General features: G+C 39.3%; 1 protein-coding gene across 1 annotated transcript in view; it reads left to right on the top strand.

The window, feature by feature from the left end:
- Positions 1–905: 905 nt before the first annotated feature.
- The window catches only part of STARD13 (StAR related lipid transfer domain containing 13), a gene marked incomplete at its 3' end in the record, with an annotated part of 454133 nt that continues 444949 nt past the window's right edge, over positions 906–10089 (top strand). Inside the window, 1 exon segment of the mRNA XM_014591552.2 lies at positions 906–1076.

Genomic DNA, 10089 nt, shown 5'->3' with positions numbered 1-10089 from the left:
AAGAATCCATTATTAGTAGACATTTAATGTTGACTTTACTAACGCTTAGGAATTACTTTCCCTCTTTGAACATCTATGAGAACTATGACATGCAAACAAATGCACATTCATCCTATTAGGTCACAGGTCTGAAATTCCCCTAGCCTCTTTTAAAAGGAATTATCCGTTTAATTCTTTTTCATGGACTCATAACTCCTACCCTGGACTTATTTATACTACCAGTTTAAGAAGTGAAAAGAAACAAAAATGCTTTTAAGGCAGAAGTCAGTCTAAGCCAAATGCCTGTGGCACCTTCTCCAAGCGAGAAAGAAGGATCTCAACCCAGAAGAGGATGGCAGGGCCCAAAGACAAGGCATAAAGTACAGAAAATAACTTTTTGTCGGAGCTTAACACTAGTGAACAGACACACTTTCCTCTCTATACTGGCTTTGTACAGCTCCCGCTGCGGCGTCACCACCAAGTCCCTTCCGCGCGGGAACTCGAAGGGGCGGAGACTCGGGTCCCGCCCCCTCAGGAGAGGGAGAACGGAAAGCCGGGACCGCGGTTTCTCTGGAAGGTTCCGAGAGAAAGGCGCGCTCTCCCTCCGCAGACGGCGAGAGACCACCAGATGGCGCTACCGCACCGAGAGCCAGAACCTGGGTCTCTGGGGAGACGGGAAGAGGCGTCACCGGAACTTTTCTTTTGCGCCCGCTGCCGGAAATGCGTGCTGGTAGCAGCCGCTCGTCCCGGATATTGAGAGTTCCCGCGCGAGGGCGGGACTAGAACCGGAACCGAACAGCGACCGTCGGGCCTCGGGCGGAAGCCCCAGGCGACGCCTGTGGGCGCTGGATTTTGGTGCGCGCGCCTTGTCTTGGCGGGAGCGCGAGAGGTGGGGCGGGGCCTTGTTTTGCGCCTGCGCAGTAGGGCGACGTAGGCGTCGCCCGCGTACGCGTTTTTCTCCATCTTTGAGCGTTTGCTGGCCTTGCGGAAATGGTGACGTAATAGGTTTTTTTTTTTTCCCCCTCCTCCCAGCCCCCACGGTGCTTGGGTTTCTGGCTGTGAGTCAGGTTTCTGGAAATCTTTGTGGAAAGTTAATGGTATGTGAGGTAAAAACTCGAGCTGTATTTTCCTCTTACTTTGAAGCGACCCAGATGCGTGCTGGGTGGGGTCCCAGTGCTGCGGTGGACCGCGCTTTTCACTCCAGATCTTCCTAAACTGTCTTGGTCCGGCTTGGTCCCCCGTCTGCCTTTAAGCATCTGTTCTGAGGAAGAGAGGATATCACAGAGATTGCAGATGTCACGCATGCAAATAGATTATTCTTGTAGAACTATACGTATTTTAAAATTATTTGAGGAAGCATGTCTTCCAGCTTTTTAGCAAGTGATTTTCTTAAGGAGTTGTTTTAACTCTTATTTTTGCCAGAATAAACTGTATTCTTTACCTCGTGCTGTGGCCTTGGTCTTTATTAAATTTTGTTAGCCAAAGAAGGGCTGCCTGTGCCGGTGTGTTGCAAAGGCAAACTGACCTTTTTCACTTTAACAAGATAGAAGTAAATGAACTAGTTACCATAAATGAACCACAGTAGTTGTCAGCATTGGCTTTGTTTTGTTTTTAGATGCAGTGAAGAATAATCAAGTATGTTGCAAAAATAAAATCGCGTGAATCTGTATCCACCCTGTTTTAATTTTAGACTAATTTTAAAAGTGTCAGCTGTGCAAAGTGCTCAGTTCTTCCAGAAAATTTCTTTACCCTTAGAAAACACTTTATCTTTGAATTTCAGAGCTCCCTGTAGTCTGTGGCCTATAAAGCCAGAGAGAAAACAATAGAGACCTTTAAGAACATATTGAGAGAGAGAGCTGTGGAACAGGGAATGCAAGAAAGCTTGTCCAGTAGCCTAATAAGGACGTTTTACTATTATTTGCTAAAAAAATCCTTTTGATAGTCTTGGTAGGAGGTGTAGTAAGCTACTGTGGCTTGCAGAGTGCCTTGGCATTTGTGTAAAAGCCAAAGGGGAGGTTTGGGTCACATTGCAATAGCATTAAATACTGGTCAGGGTAGGGCGAGGAAGAGGCAAGATGTCCAGAAAAAACAAGTTAGAGCTAAAGCTTTGGTAAATCTGGAAAGAGGCTAATTGGGAAGACAGAGAAAAACAACTTTTAGGTCTTAAAATGAATGTGTAGAATAAGATAAACATATTTCATCATTAGATATTTCACCTTTAGCTACATTCCATTTAGATGTCTAATTTTTCTCTATGTTCCAATCTTCCCTATTACCTACTACAACTAACCATCAATTGAGGGATCACTTTGTTTTGGCACCATTGTACTGTTAACACTAACATAGATCGTAACAGTTTACACACATGTGTGTATATGTGTATATGTATTCAAAAATAGGGACATTTATTCTTTTTTTAATTTTTTTTTCCTACAGGGCATGTGCACTCACTAGAGAGACAGAGAGAAAGAAAAATCTCCTCCTAGGGTGGATTGCCACAGTGCAATCCCTTCTCTGCCTTTCTCCTCTCAGGATTTTGGGCATGTACACACACCTGGTGTGAATTTCAAGCCGCCAGGTCTGGGACTCGAACCACAGTGAATGACATGGGAGTCTAGCATGTATGCATTATGCCATCGGCTTGTCCCAATAGTGGCAGTTAAATCACTCTGCAATATCCTCAACTCTTGTCCTGGATTTCTAGCACTTGCCTAGCAAAACCCAAACCATGGATGAATTCATGTATTTATCTTTTCTATATTTTTCCCCCACCACTTCATAACTGATGTGTCAATGTGATCTCACACCCACATTGGCTCTCCACATCGATCAGCCCACCAATTCCTTTTCTCTAGTTATTTTTCTGTCTCTGAAGGAAAGAATCATGAGCATAAGCCAAGAATTCTGTCATATTCTCACTATGTAATCTACTTACACCTTCCTTCTAGTTTAAAAGGACAAATCTTTCTGTCAAATGCCAACATTTAGTATTTTCAGTCTTTAATTTTTGCCATTTGAGTAGGTATACATGATGTTACTGTGAAATGTCTGTTCATAACTTTTACCCTTTCTATTTTTATTTTTAAAGTTATTTATTATATTATGTTGTCAGAAAAGTCATGACTCGTTTTCGTGTAGAAAACCAGAAAAATATGGCATCACTTTCCTGATGGTCTAATATAAAAGAGACAGTGAGAGAAATGGAGAGACAGCAACCTCAAGAGGGGCTTGACACCACAATACACCCTAGCTTCAGTCAGCCCTGGATCATGGGCATGCTCATACTTGGTGTGTATAAGGAGGCCTCTAGACATGAATCCAGAATGTTCTCATGTGGGTCAACGTCATGGAGTATAATGTTTAACCACTGTGTCACTATCCAGCCTCATCTTTTGCTCATTTTTAAACTGAATGGTTTGTTTAAGATTTAGTTGTAGGAGTTATTCAAATATTATGCACACATTTTTTTTTTGTCAAAAGTGTATGTTGTGAATATTTTTCTTTCAGTTTTTGGCTTTTTTTCCCTATGCATTTATTTTTTATAAGTTGTATATAGCAAAAAAGAATATAATAACTTGCAGATACAAACCAATGATAAACTGCAATTTCACAAAACATTGTGAACATTATACACACTTTTCAGTCCTTTATTTTAGGCAATGTTCTCTTTTGATACCAAATAAAGGAACGGAAAAACACTAGAGTGAACTATTTCCAGAGTATACCAAAACAAAAGTACACCAAGAGCGTTAAGAGGGTTCCCTTAACACCATGGCCTCACCAACACTTGTTGTCCTTTATTTTTTTGATCCTAGCCATTTTGAGGTTAAATGTATCTCATTGTGGTTTTAATTAGCATTTCCCTTATGACAAGAGACTTTGAACATTTTTTAATATGCCTCTTGGGTTATTATAAGTCTTCCTTGGAGAGTTGTCTATTCAATTCATTGGCCCATTTTCAAATTGGATTTTTTTTTTTTTATGAGCAAGCTGCTTGAGTTTTGTATATATTCTAGGTATGAATCTCTTCTCTGAGGAATAATTTGCAAATACTTCCTTCAATTCATAGGGTTGTCATTTTCACTCTATTGTTCCCTTTGCTGTGAGGAAACATTTTAGCTTAATATGACCCCACTTGTCTATTTTGGGTCTATTATATATAACTATTGCCTATACTTCAGGGGGTCTTATTTAAGAAATCTTTGCGTACTGCAATATGTTCAAAAGTTTCCCATTTTCTACTAGTAGTTTTATAGTTCTAAGCTTTATATTTAAATTTTTTATCTATTTTGAGTTGACTCTTGTTAATGGTGAGAGATAAGAGTTCAGTTTCATTTTTGTGCAGGTGGATATCCAGTTCTTCCAGCACCATTTGCTGAAAAGACTGGTTGGTTTTTTTTTTTCTTTGCTCCACTGCATTGTCTGATACCCTTTGTCGAAGATCAATTGGCTATATGATTTAGGGTTTACTTTTGGATTCTCTATTCTGTTCCATTGATGTGTCTGCTTTTGTGCCAGCACCATACCATTTTGGGCTTTTTTTTTTTTTTTGGAGAGGTTTTCGCTATAGGGCGCGTGTGCTCGCCAGACAGAGAGAGAGAGACATAGAGACAGAAAGCTAGAAATCACCCCCCAGAGGGGATGGTCACGCCGCAATCCCTTCTCCCTTCTCCTCTCGGGATCTTGGGCATGCACACACACGCGCCCAGCGTGAATTTTAAGCCACCGGGTCCGGGACGCGAACCGCGGTCGACTATGTGGGAATACAGCGACATAGCCATTACGCTAACTGCTGGTTCCCCCATTTCGAAATTTGGTAATGAGATACCTCCTATTTTATTGTGTTGATACAATATTGCCTTGGTGATATGATATCTTTTATTATTCCAGACAAATTTTATACTTTTTTTTTTTTCTGTTTCTGTGAATGTCTCAGGTAATTGGCTTGGAATCACACTAAGTAAGTAAATTAATTTGGGTAGGACCAACATTTTGATTATGTTGATTCTTCTGATCTAAGAACACAGGATGACCTTTCTTCTTTTTAGTATCATATTCAATTTCTTCTTTCAGTTTTTTTTAGGGTTTTCCTTGTAGAGGTGTTTCATGTCTTTGGTTAGGTTTATTCCTCAGTCTCTTATTTTGTTTTTGTTTTTGTTTTTGAGAGGTTTTCGCTATAGGGCACGTGCGCTCGCCAGACAGAGAGAGACATAGAGACAGAAAGCGAGGAATCACCCCCCAGGGGGGATGGTCACACCACAATCCCTTTTCCTCCATTCTCTTCTCGGGATCTTGAGCACGCACGCACACGCGCCCAGCGTGAGTTTTAAGCCACCGGGTCTGGGACACAAACTGCGGTCGACTACGTGGGAGCCCAGTGACATAGCCATTACGCTCACTGCTGGTTCCCTCTTATTTGTTTTGTGGCTGTCATTAATGTGATGGCTTTCTTCAGTTCTGTCTTAGAGGTTTCATTGTTGGTGTATAAAAATGCTGTAGATTTTTGTACATTGACTTTGTATCCTGCTAATTTACTGAATTCACATAAAAATGCTGTAAGTTCATTTGTGTGTGTGTGTGTGTGTGTGTGTATTCCTTTGAATTTTCTATGTATATAATATCTGCAAGTAGGGACAGTTTAACTTCTTTTTCTATCTGTATGACTTTTAGTTTTCTTTCTTGTCTTGTCTGATTGCATTTGTGAGGACTTCTAGCACTATGTTGGAAAGGAATGGAGATAGTGGGCAGCCTTGTCTTGTTTCAGTTTTCAGTGAAAAGGTTTTTACAGACTATACAAATGTGTGTGTATGTGTATACACACACACATGTACACACACAAACAGTTTAAGAGGGTTTCTATCATTCAGTATGATGCTCACATTGGGTCTATCAAATATGGCTTTTTTAATGTTGAAGAATATCCCTTCCAGGACCAGCAGATGGCTTGGTGGTTACGTCACTTGACTCCCATGTGGTCGACTACAGTGTGAGTTCCAGACCTGGCAGCTTAAAACTCACACCAGGTGAATGTGTGTGTGTGCCCAAAATCCCAAGAGGAGAATGAAGGAGAAGGGATTACAGCATGGCCATCTCCCCAGGGGATGATTTCTCGCTTTCTGTCTCTCTATGTCTGTTTGGTGAGTGCATGCACCCTATAGCAAAAATCACTCAGAAAAAAAGAAAAAGATATCCTTTTACCCCATTTTGCTAATAATCTTAATCCTAAAGGGATGTAGTACTTTACCAGGTGCTTTTTGTGCCTCTGTAGATATGATCGTATGACTATTTTCTCTCTGTTAATGTGATATTGTACATTTATTGCTTTGTGTATATTGAACCATCCTTGCATCCCTGCACTAAAGCCTACCTGATCATGGTGTATAATATTCTTAATGTACTGTTGGATTCAGTTTGCAAATCCCTTGTTGAAAATTTTTGCATTAGTATTCGTTAGGGATTGAATACTGCAGTTTTCTACAGTGGTCTGTAGTTTTCTTTTTTTCGTTATATCCTTGGTTTTGAGATCAAGGTAATGGAGGCTTAATAATGAGTTCGGGAGGATTACTTCCTTTTGAATCTTTAGAAATAGTTTGAGAAGAATTGGAGTTAGCTCTTTAAATCTTCTGTAGAATTCAAAAGTGAAGCCACCTAGACCTGAGCATTTCTTTGTTTTGGGAGATTATAACTGATTCAATCTCATCAGTCATTACTAATCAATTCAGGTTTTCTGTCTCACCCTCATTCAGCATAAATAACTCATACTTATCCACATCTCATCTAGGTTTTCTAGTTTGTTGATATATAGTTACTCATAGTATTCCCTCATAATTTTTTGTATTTCTGATGTATTTGTTGTAAAACTTCCAGCTTCATTACTGATTTTATCCATCTGGTTCCTTTTTCTGTTTTTCTTGATTAGTTTAGATAATGGTTGTCAAATTTATCTTCTCAAAAAACTAGGCTTTTGTTTTGTTGAGTTTTTAAAATACAATTCATTTATTTCGGCCTTAATATTTACTACTTATTTTCTTCCTTTATTTTGGGGGGCTTATTTTGTAGTTGTTTTTCTAGTTCCTTAAGATGCAATATAATTATTTACCACCTTTCTGGATTTTTGGTGAACATTAATGGCTATAATCTTGCCTCTTAAAACTGCTTTTGCTGTGTCCAAAAGGTTATGGAGCATGGTATTTTAATTATTGTTGGTTGCGGTGAATCTTTTATTTCAGTCTTAATTTATTAAATAGTTTAAAAGTCATTCAGGAGTAGGTGGTTTAATTTCCAAGTGTTTATGTATTTTTGAGGACTCTTTATGTGATTGTTTTTAGTTTAATTCCATTGTGATCAGAGAAGATACTGGGCATGGTTTCTATAGTTTCAAATTTACATAGGCTTGTTTTATGCATATTAAGTGGTCAGTTTTTAGACATCTACCTTGTGGAGATGAGAAAAAAATATGTTCTGTAGTTGGTGGAGAGAATACTCTATGTATGTCTGTCAGATCCTTTTGGTTTATGATACCAATTAGTTCCTGTGTCTCTGTTAATTTTTTTGTCTATAGGACCTGTTCAGTAATGACAGTGGGGTGTTGAAATCTCCAGCAAGTAGTATGCTGCAATCCATATCTACCTTTAGATCTATAATATCTTTTACATATTTTGGTGCCCTGGCATTAAGTGCATAAATATTAATGATTGTTATATTTTCTTGATCAGTTAATTCCTTTATAACCATAGTGTCCTTCTTTGTCTCTTCTTGTGCTTTTTATCTTGAAGTCTATTATATCTGATATCAATATCACAACTCTCCTTTTCATATCTGTTTGCATGAAACAATTTTTTCCAGCCCTTCACTTTCAGTCTATGTATATCTTTGTCAATGAAGTGTGTTTCTTATAAACAATATGTAGAGGGTTCTAGTTTCATTCATTGAGCCAATCTATGTCTTTCAGTTGGAGAATTTAATCTATTAACATTCAAGGTTTCTATCAATATATGCTGACTTAGCCGTGTCATTTACTTTTTTGTTTGTTTGTTTGTTTTTTGAGAGGTTTTTGCTATAGGGCGCGTGCACTCGCCAGACAGAGAGACAGAAAGCAAGAAATCACCCCCCAGGGGGAAGGCCACGCTGCAATCCCTTCTCCTCCATTCTCTTCTCGGGATCTTGGGCACACATGCACACACGCCCGGTGTGAGTTTTAAGCCACCGGGTCCAGGACACGAACCGCGGTCGACTATGTGGGAGTCCAGCAACATAGCCATTACACTAACTGCTGGTCCCCATTTACTTTTTTTTTTCCTACTTATTTTGTGTTCTATTTATCTCTCTCTAGTTTTCCAGGTATAGAATTTCCCTAAGGGCTCACCTACTTTTGATGAATTATTTCACCTTTTGTTTATCTGGGATCAATTTTATTTCTCCCTCCCATTTGAAGGATAATCTTGCAAGGTATAGTAATCTTGGATGAAATTCTTTTTCTTTTAGAGTTTTAAATATCTCTTCTTTTTTTCTTACCTACTTTGTTTCAGTTGAAAGGTCTGCTGTTGGTCTAATGAGGTAAACTTTGTGAGTAACTTGGCGTTTCTTTCTTGTCAGTTTTAGAATATTGTCTTTTTTTTTTTTTCCCTTTTATGAGCTTGGCTCTGATGTGTCTTGGATCTGTTTTTGTTAAATCTATGTGGTGTTCTTTGTACTTACTGGGTTTGGATTTCCATATGACTCTCTAAGTTAGGAACATTTTCAATAATATATCATGAAAGAGATTTTTCTAAGCCTTTACTCAACTCTTCACTTTCTGGAACACCTGTAAAGTAAATACTCAGCTGCCTGATGGCGTCTAGCATTTCCCATATTTTTCCTATTTTTAGTGTTTTTTAAAAAGAATTATTATTATTATTATTATTATTATTTGTTTGCTGTAGGGCACATGCATGCACACAAGAAGGGGCTCGGGAGAGAGAGAGAAAGTGAGAGAGCAAGTTGCCAGGTCCGGGACTTGGAACCATGGTCTACCATGTGGGAGACCAGCACCTTAACAACCTTGCTACCTGCTGGCTCCTTTAGTGCTTATTTTTACATTTTTCTCAGTTGCTTGGACTATGTTGGAAACTTTGTCTTCAGGGTCAGAGATTCTTTCTTCTGCATGGTCTAATCTTTTGTTAATACTGTCAAGGGAGGTTTTCATTTCCTGCATTGTATTTTTTAACTCCAAAAGTTCTGTTTGATTCTTTTTTAGAATATCTTTATCTTTACGGAGTTTCTCCTCCAATTCATGGAATAACCTTTTCAACTCCTGAAATTAGTTATCTGTTTTATCTCATATTTCATTGAGTTTAGTTATGATGACTATTCTGCATTCTTTTTCTGATATTTCTGTAATTTCTTGTGTTTTGTCCATTATTGATATGAAGTTATTTTATTCCTTCCGGATTTTTAAAAATATTTCTTGAGGCTATCCTGTGATTTCTATACATTTGTAGTTATAAATTCACTTCTCTTATATTTACAAAGGATTTCTGTGTTTTCCTACTGGAGTGAACATGGGGAGAGAATTTCTGTCCCTTCACCATGTTCAGATATTTTTGGCTCAGCTATAACCTAACCTAAATTATCTGGTCCCTGCATAGCTGAGGACTGAGCAGAGAAACTAGAATTTATGGTGGTATGTAAAATTACATGCCGTATTATGCCTGGCATGTGGCTGAGGCAGCTGCTTCTACCACACCCTAGGCTGGACAGGAGTTTTGTAGGTGAGCTGGGACCAGGTGGCCTTACTTCACCTCTGCTTCTCACCTCTTCTCCCATTCTGAAGGCTGAGGCAGCCACTCTTCCCATACCCTGGGCTTAGCAGGAGGCTTTGTAGGGAGCTGAGACCAAGTGGCAGTACTTTCCCTCTACTCCTGGAAAAGTGAAGGGTAGAGTGGTGTCAGAACCAGGAAGGAAGCTCCACTCACCAGTTCTGAAGGCTGAGGCAGCTCCTCCTCACATACCCCAGGCTTGGCAGGAGGCTTTATAGGTGAGCTGGGACCAGGTCCTCCTTCAACTCTGCCTTTCCACTCTGTTCTGGTTCTGAAAGCCAAAGCATCTGCTTCTCCTTCCATACTCTATATT

This window comes from Tupaia chinensis, unplaced genomic scaffold, assembly GCF_000334495.1.
Source record: "Tupaia chinensis unplaced genomic scaffold, TupChi_1.0 Scaffold000597_1, whole genome shotgun sequence".
Taxonomy (NCBI): Eukaryota; Metazoa; Chordata; class Mammalia; order Scandentia; family Tupaiidae; genus Tupaia; species Tupaia belangeri.
Note: the sequence above shows the minus strand (reverse complement) of the source record. Positions and strands in the feature narration are given on the sequence as shown.